Source organism: Acinonyx jubatus, chromosome X (genome assembly GCF_027475565.1).
Source record: "Acinonyx jubatus isolate Ajub_Pintada_27869175 chromosome X, VMU_Ajub_asm_v1.0, whole genome shotgun sequence".
NCBI lineage: Eukaryota > Metazoa > Chordata > Mammalia > Carnivora > Felidae > Acinonyx > Acinonyx jubatus.
The window spans coordinates 84,407,320-84,416,763 of NC_069389.1; positions in this window are offsets into that span (position 1 = coordinate 84,407,320).

Consider the following 9,444-nt stretch of genomic DNA (forward strand, 5'->3'; position numbering starts at 1 on the left):
CCAGACATTAAGTGGCTTACAGAATTATCAAGAGGACTGATCTAAATTGAGCTTTCAAGAACAACTTCCAAAACTATACCACAGAACCAGGCCACCAAGGGAGTTGCTAATTCTTCTACAATTAGGAAACTATTTCCTGCTACCATGATGAAAAGCCAACATTACAGCTGCTACTTACAGATCCATGCCCCACCTGCTATGATTTACACAGCAATAGAGATGCCAACCATCCCACTTCTCACCACCCACAAACTAGTGACTAAATTACAATAGAGCAAGAAAACATCTTCACAACCATGTTTACCAGCAGAAATGGCAGAAACAAGCATAGCCTTTACCTCCCCCTCAGCTATTCAAGTCTCACGAGTATGCATGTGATTGGCCTATAATGTATCCAGAATCCTAGTGGCAAGGGAATCTGGAAAATACCCTTTTAGCTTTTTCGCCTCTGCAATACAAGAAGGCACATTGAGAGGCTAGAATGGACATTGAGCACTGTATTTGTTTTCTATTGCTGTGTAACAAATTACCACAACACACATTTATTAATCTCACCATTGTAGTGGGTTAGAACTCTGGGCTCAGCTTAGCTACGTGCTGGGTTTAGGCTCTCACAAGGCTACAACCAAGGAGTCAGCCAAGCTGTTCTCATGTAGAAGCTCAACTGGGGAAGAATTGACTTCTGTGCTCACTTAGGCTTTTGGCAAAATTTATTTCCTTATGGTTATAGGTCTGGAAGCCCCAGCTTCTTGCTGGTAGTCAGCTAGAGGCTGTCCTCAGCAACTAGAGGCTTCACTCAGTTCCTAGCATCTGCCTCAACTTCTTCAGGCTGCCCAAAGTTCCTTGCCTTGGCTTCCCCAAAATGGCCACTTAGTCTAGTAAAGAGTGTCTCTAGAATGAGAGTATCTTCTATAATGTAATCTCACAGTGGTGATAATCTCATCCCTTTTGCCATATTCTGTTGGTTAAAGAGAAATCACAGGTCCTACCCACTCTCAAGGGGAGAAGATTACACAGTGGCATGTATACCAGGAAGCAGGGATCATAGGGAGTGCACCATAGAGTCTGTCCACTACAAGCACCTGTGTTATCTACCTCTTTTACCATGCATCATACCCTTCTTCACATACTCATACATAACAGCTAATAGCATCAATGGCAGGCTGCTGCCTGTCATAACATAAATCCTCAAACAAAAATACATTAATTCTGTCTCCTAAGGGAAGTTTCGAGTTTCTATTGGTCGTTTGGATCCATAGATGAGTGATATCCACTTGTCCTAATTCAATCCTGATCCCATCTTGATATCCTGTAACATGTGAACTAAAAAGTTAATTACCATTAAACTCACATTATATAAAACAGTAGAGGAAAAGTAGGGAAATAAACTGATTGTTATATATAATTGTGTACCTTAAAGGAAAAGGGAGAAACTAAGGGTAGCTAATGTAGTCCTCATTTCTGCAACTAGTCATGAGGCCATAGTTGTGTGGTTTTCTTTTAATTATCATACAATAAACTAACTTATTTTTGCTGTACACGCCTATAAATTTTAACACGGGTATATATTCCTGTAACCATCACCACAATTAGAATACAGAACAGTTCCATTGTCCCCCAAAACTCCCTCATGCTGTTTATAGTCACATCCACGCTCCACCCAACAACCACTTGTTTTCTGCCCACCATGTAAAAGACCAGATGTTTACTTTCCCAGAATCCCTACCTCATGTAGCCACGTGACCAAGGATTGATTAATGAGGTGCATCTGCCTGGAATTTCTTAATCTATCTCAGAGCAGGATGGAAAGTGGAGAATACATTCTGGTGGCAGTAGCGGCATCTTCACATTAACACTCTGGTTCTGAGGTGGGACTTAAAGTGCTTTTGGATGCCCAGACTTTAGTCTCCCTTTTGGGTGGGGGGAGCTTCATAGTGGATCCATGAGCTTAACAGTTCAATAAGTCTTTTTTTTTTCTGCTTTTACCAACCATAATCCATTTCTTTGGCTATTTAAAGTAAGATTGATACATGTGACACTGGGAGCTCTGTAGCACTGGATCCCTCAAAGCAACACAAGCAAATTATCCCCGTAGCTACATTCCTCGGCTTAAAATCCTCTCACAGTATACTGCAGATGATTTATCTAGCTTTTTAAAAAATTCTGTTTGGTGGGGCGCCTGGATGGCTCAGTTGGTTAAGTGACCGACTTCGGCTCAGGTCATGATCTTGCAGTTTGTGAGATCGAGCCCCGCATCGGGCTCTGTGCTGACAGCTCAGAGCCTGGAGCCTGTTTCGGATTCTGTGTCTCCCCCTGTCTCTACCCCTCTCCTGCTCATGCTCTGTGTCTCTCTGTCTCTCAATAATAAATAAATGTTTAAGAAAAAATTCTGTTTGGGGGGCACCCGGGTGGCTCAGTCAGTTAAGTGGCTGACTCTTGGTTTCGGCTCAGGTTATGATCTTGGGGTTTTGTGAGTTCAAGCCCCACATTGGGCTCTGTGCTGATAGCACAGCCTGCTTAGGATTCTCTGTCTCCATCTCTCTCTGCCCCTCCCCCACTCATGCTATCTCTGTCTCTCTCAGGATAAATAAACTATAAAAAGATTTTTTTAATCCTGTTTTGGATTAATGATTAAATTTTGATAATCAACTCATTCTCCAAGATCCATATACCCTCTGCACAAGCCAAACAGGCAAGTTAAATGAGGATGTCCTACAAATCCCTCTCCAACCTCCCATATAACCACACACATCCTTCATGTGTTGGGGGGGGCACTCATCTCTGATTTCCCCAGGGATACAGTATTGACAGATAAAGCAAACCCTACTTGGCCCTTCCTACCATAAATAGCCCTTACTACACTGGTCAGGGAGCAAATGTGGTAGATCTGTCAGTTGCTGAGTATGGCTATTGTAAATATACATTCATTAAGAAATAATCGTGTGATTGTTTGCAGATCCACTGGACCCATTGTGGATGGATTCAGTATAAAATTCTGTCTCTTGACTCCGTAAGCCCTGACTCTGACTAGTGGATGACATTATATTCTCAGTGGCCCTGGATAAGTGTGAATTCAGCATCAGTGTCCAATCTTTGAAAAGTATGGGTATTTCCAGTTGCCCAGTCATGGTTACCCTGATAAATGGCCACAGGCCCCTCTGGTTAGAAAGAAAAAGGAAGGCCAGAAAGAACATTTACTACATGCTTATGGTATTTTAGTGTCCTTCCTCAAGTGTACCTCGCTTACCAACTTCAAGGGTCTGGGTATGTGAACTGACTCAGGCTTGCAAACTGAGTGGAGGCCACAAATCTCCATCACAATGACTTAAAGTAGATCTCTGTTCTCCAGACATATATTTTGGCTATACAGATCAAGTAAAAGTTAGTAGGCTGCTCATTTATTTCCAAAAGGAAACTGAAGAACAATTAGCCACTACCAAACTTCTCTGCAGGTCAAAACATTCAGATTACATCTCTAGCCATATTTCTATCACGTTAGCCATGCTCACCCCATATCTTGTCATTAAGTGTTGCTGCTTGGTCTTTGCCATTCTAGAATCCCATTATTCTCATTGAAATTAGCAAAGTCCTTTCACTGGCCATGTCTCCCACCTTTATCCCTGGCCTGCTGAAGACTACCGCTGTAGCATGTGTCAAAAACAACAAGGCTCCTCTCATCAATATATTTTTCACTGCCTTGGGAGAAGAGAACATCCCCTGGGTCCTGTTGGGGGACATGGTTAGGAGTAGGTTAGTGGGTCATATATCATAAATGTACTCCAATGTCTCTATTTTCTTAAGTTTTTGGAGTATTTACTCTATATTATACCAAGGACCAAGGCATATTGACTTCATTTAATATGGGCTAATTTTCAGCCTTGGCTTCAGTTAACAGCAAAAAAAGAGCCACTTCCAACTGGGCAAGCTAGTAATTGAATCCAGAATCTCTGGTAAGTATTCAGGTGTTGATCTATTTGTCCCAATGTAAAATTACATCCCTTCCTCCAAGGTATAGTTTCCTCAAAATACATTCCTACACATATTCTGCAGATTTCTGCCATAATGAATTAGCAAAAGTTTGCAATTATTTCCTCCCTGTTCAGACTTGTATTGGTACCCTTGGAGCCTTCTGTGACTTAACTCTAGTTATAGGTCTCGAAGCAATGAGAGATGGTAGGGGTGGTACCTGATGAAAATTGACATCCCCTTGCAAGAAACTTCAGGATGTTCAAACAAGGCAGAACCAGCCTCATCAAGTAGCATACTTCCACTGGCAAGTAAGGCTCATTGGTGAAGTACCTAGAGTCATCTGAACTCACTCAAATATCCCCATTTCTATTCTAGGGGTCTCCCTGTGATCAAATACCCTTAACTTTCATAAAAGTGACCTGACAAGACTGTGAGTTCAGCATATGTTGTAATCTAATAACCCAAAGGGTCAGACTTTAATTTTCAGCTATGTCAGTTCTATGTCAACAAACAGGAGATTGACATAGAGAACAGAAACTCATAGTCCTCTGTTCTTTGAGCTTAGAATTTAAATCCTGAGATTGCCATTTCATTTCTCAAACCTCTAGAGCACAGTTAGAAATCCCACTCCACAGTTTTTGGGTTTATCATTAATGCCAAAATAATCTGTAGTAGCAGCTAACTGGTCCATCAAGACACTTCATTGTAGATGCCCATTTGTGATAATTTGATTGGTTCACCATTATGCTCCATAGACTACCAACATCCCATCTAATACTAACAGTATCATCACTGCTTTCAAATGCAATCAGGCTATCTAATAACTCTTGAGTTTCCCACTTTCTTGAAATGCTATTGCCTTTAAGCACTCCTGGTATTACATTCTTTATTGGTCAGGGTTCAGTTTCAGAGAACAGAAGCCCCTCTGGCTAGTTTAAGGAGAAAGCAATTTATTACAGGGTATAAAATGGCTTAGAGAATCATTTAGGAGAGCTGTAGAAACAGATGCTAAGCTGAGCCTTCAAGAATGACTCTCAAAGCCACATCACAAAGCCAAGCCATCAAAGAGTTGCTGTCTCTCCATAAGGTCAGGAAACCTATGGCTCCAGAACCATGTCACTATTGCCACGATCAGGAAGCCATTATTATTGCTATTAGTTCCAGAAACATACCACGTGCAATACAACTGGCACCAGCAAAATGGGTGCCCCATCATTGCCTCTTGACTCTCATGTAGTTAATAACTAGACCAGGGGACCTCTGTTAACCCTCATGAAGAATAAACAAATCAACCACTGTGCTTCTCAGTACAGGCAGCAGAAATAAAGCAAAAGCCATATTCTGCCTTCTAAATCTCATGCCCATGCATGTGGTTAGCTGAACCTAAATCATATTCAGAACTTCAGCTGCAAGGAAGTCTGGGAAGTGTGTTTCCATGTGTACTTTCCATCATCTGCATTTACAGGATGACACTCTAGGATGCAGATGGAGTGGAGCTGAACACCTAGCTACCGTATCTACCCTAGCCCCCAGAAAAAATTTAGTATATTTGTCTTGAATGCCAATTCCAGGATCACAGGAAGCTTAGAGTTCTTTCTGTGACTTTGTCTCTGTTTTCTTACATTTCTCTAAATTGTTTTCTGCTTCTAAATGCACACAGGCTTTCTGAGGCCTCTAATCAGAACCTAGCCCCAAACGCCACCCCCCTCACCATCTTCTAAAGGAAATTGAATCACACTTAAGCATATGATGATTTATGTATTTTTTCCTCAAGATTTGTGAAGTAATACGGGATAAAGGCCATATCAAGGAGCACATAGCCATCTGCCCTTTCACTGGTCTGCAGTCTTTTTCCTCACTTTCGCTTCAAGCTGATTTCTCAAGTTCATAACCTTCCACAAATCCCCACTCTTCACATATGACTCTTTCTGCCATATGGAGCATTTTGAGAAGCATAGTACACTCCCTCTGGGCTATTTCTCATGCATGGTTAAGCCCACCAGTCGTATGTACATTTTCTTTAGGCTTCCCTGATATTCCAATGAATAAAGTAGTTTTTCATTTCATTATTTATTTATTTTATTAATGGTTATTGCTCTTTTTTTTTTTTTTTTTAGTTTTTGAGAAAGAGACAGCAAGAGAGAGGGAGAGGGAGAGGGAGAGAGAATCTTAAGCCAGCTCCACGCCTGGCACAGAGTGAGATCATGACCTGAGAAGAAATCAAGATTCAGATGCTTTAGCCAACTGAGCCACCTAGATGTTCTTCTAATTTGTTAATCTTGTGTTTTATGAAGAGTAGCTTATTTTCTCATGTTTTCAAAACGAGTAAGAAAAGGAGAAAGAGCCAAGGACCAAGTCACGTTATACAACACATGAGAAATATTTTGTTCTTTGTCACCTCAGGGAATTGGCTTTTTTTTGTGTCCTGTTATTTCAGTAATTTATTGAGTTGTTACCTATTCTCTGGTGACTGATTAATGGTATCCTAAGCATCTCCTTTTAACTAGTGACACTTGCTCACTTCCTTGCTTACCACTACTGGAGGAAATCTCCACACATGATTAAAATTGAAAATTGGGATTAGCTGTGGCTCTCTTCTTCCTGTTTAGACTACTAATTTTTAGATGCCTGGGGTAATTTTTCTCTCCTAAACCAACACCTGAATCAACAATATGAAAGTGGATGAATTCTAAATACTGGCTTTTGTCTGGTTACCAATTTGTAAAGAACAGAGAAAAGCAGAAGAAAACAGCAGGACTGAAATTGGCATCCACAAAGTTTCTATCCCTTTTCTCCTTAATTTCTCCACAATTTCCCTTGGCATATATTTCAGTGAGAACTAGTTCCTCCTGCCCAGAAGTTATGTACCACCCATTTCTGCTCTCAGTGTAAGATCCTGTTCTGACTTAAGTAGACAAAAACATATTAGCCAATGCTTTCTTTTTCGTCAAATTTATTAGATCTTTACATGATAAAATAAAAAAAATTATTGAAAAGACAAAGCTATATTGATGGGGAATAGATCAGTGGCTGCTGGGGGTTAGTGGCATTGAGGGTGTGATTATAAAGGGAATTTGGGGGGATGGATGAAACTATTCTGTAATCTGATTGTAGTAGTGGTACATGAATCTATACATGCATTAAAACTCATAGAACTGAACACCAAGTGAAAAAGTCCATTTTACAGTATAACTTAAGATAAAATTTTTCAAAATAAAAAAACATTTTTTGCACTGCACAGGGTGTATCTAAAAAGGTACATAAGATGCACATTTTGGTGATTCCTTTGAGAAAACGCAACTGGATAGATGGAAAACAGGTTGGAGAAATATCCTTATTCCTGTGTTTACCTTGTTGTGTTTTGGATTTTTAAAATATTTTTTAATGTTTATTTTTGAGAGAGACAGAGACAGAGCGTGATCAGGGGAAGAACAGAGAGAGAGGGAGACACAGAATCCGAAGCAGGCTCCAGGCTCTGAGCTGTCAGCACAGAGCCCGATGCAGGGCTCAAACTCACCAACCGTGAGATCATGACCTGAGCCAAAGTCGATGCTTAACTGACTGAGCCACCCAGGCGCCCCTGTTTTGGATTTTTAAAAATAATTTATTTTATTAACTTATAACAAGTATACATTTAGATGAATTATCACCAGGTTGCCTGGGTGGCTCAGTTGGTTAAGCGTCCACCTTCCGTTCTCGGTTCGTGGGTTCGAGCCCTGCTTCAGGCTCTGTGCTGACAGCTCAGAGCCTGGAGCCTGCTTTGGATTCTGTGTCTCCCTCTCCCTCTGCCCCTGTCCTGCTCGTACTCTGTCTCTGTCTCTGTCTCTCTCAAAAATAAATAATAAACATTTTTTAAAAAAATAGATGAATTATCACCAAGTGAACATACCCATGCCACCACCCCTCTGGGCACAATATGGAATATTGCCAGTACCCCAGGATCCACCCTCCTGCCCCCTACCATCCATTATTTCCTTCTCTTCTCCCCAGAGAAAACCCCAATCCTGACTTCTAAGACCACACATTAGTTTTACCTATAAAATTTATATAAATGCAATCATACAATATGTATTCTTTTGTGTTCAGCTTCTTTCACTCAACATTATGTTTGTGGGATTCATTCACGTAGTATATCAGCAGTTCATTTCCTTTTATTATGATGTGATATTTCACTGTATGGATATATTGTAATTTTTTAATCCATTCTACCATTAATGGATGTTAGGGTTGTTTCCAGTTTTGGAATATTATAAATAATGTAGTTTCAAGCATTTTTATATTTCTCTTTTGGTGCCCATATTTATGTATTTCTTTTGGGTATATCTTTTACATGTCTAGGAGTGGAATCTACTGGGTTGATAGGGTACATACATGTTCAGTTTTGATAGATGCCAAATGGGTTTCAGGTGGCTGTACCAATTAACACTCCAATCAATCATAAATAAGAGTCTGGTAGCTGTGTATCCTCGTCAATGCTGGAATGGTCTGCCCTTTTTCATCTTAGCCATTCTGGTGAGTGTATAATGTTATCTCGTTGTGGTTTAAATTTGCATATCCCTGATTATTTCTTAAAATAAACTCTATTGAGGTATAATTTACATACAAATTAATGCACTCGTTTAAAGTGCATATTTTGATGAGTTTGACAAATTTATACAATCATACCACACTCAAAGTATAGAACATTTTAACCACCCTACAAGTCCCCTTGTTCCCCAACTGGGACAACATCCCCTACCCCCATACCCAGGCAACCCTTGATCTGCTTTCTGTCATTTATTAAATTGATCTTTACTAGAGTTTCATAGAAATTGAGGCACATAGTAAGTTCTCTTTTATGTCTGCCATTTCTTGCTCAGCATAATGTTTTTAACATTCATCCATGCTGTTGCCTACATCGGAAGTTTATTCTTTTTAGTATTCCATTAGCATGAATATTCTGAAATTTGTATGTCCATTCACCTGTTCATTGTCATTTTTTGTTGTATCCAGTTTTTGGCTCTTATGAATAATGTAGCTAGGAACATCTGGGTACAAGTCTTTTTTTGCTGTTTTGTTTTTTAAGTTTATTTATTTATTTATTTATTTCAATATATGAAATTTATTGTCAAATTGCTTTCCATACAACACCCAGTGCTCATCCCAAAAGGTGCTCTCCTCAATACCCATCACCCACCCTCCCCTCCCTCCCACCCACCATCAACCCTCAGTTTGTTCTCAGTTTTTAACAGTCTCCTATGCTTTGGCTCTCTCCCACTCTAACCTCTTTTTTTTTTTTTTCCTTCCCCTCCCCCATGGGTTTCTGTTAAGTTTCTCAGGATCCACATAAGAGTAAAACCATATGGTATCTGTCTTTCTCTGTATGACTTATTTCACTTAGCATAACACTGTCCAGTTCCATCCACGTTGCTACAAAAGGCCATATTTCATTCTTTCTCATTGCCACATAGTATTCCATTCTGTATATAAACCACA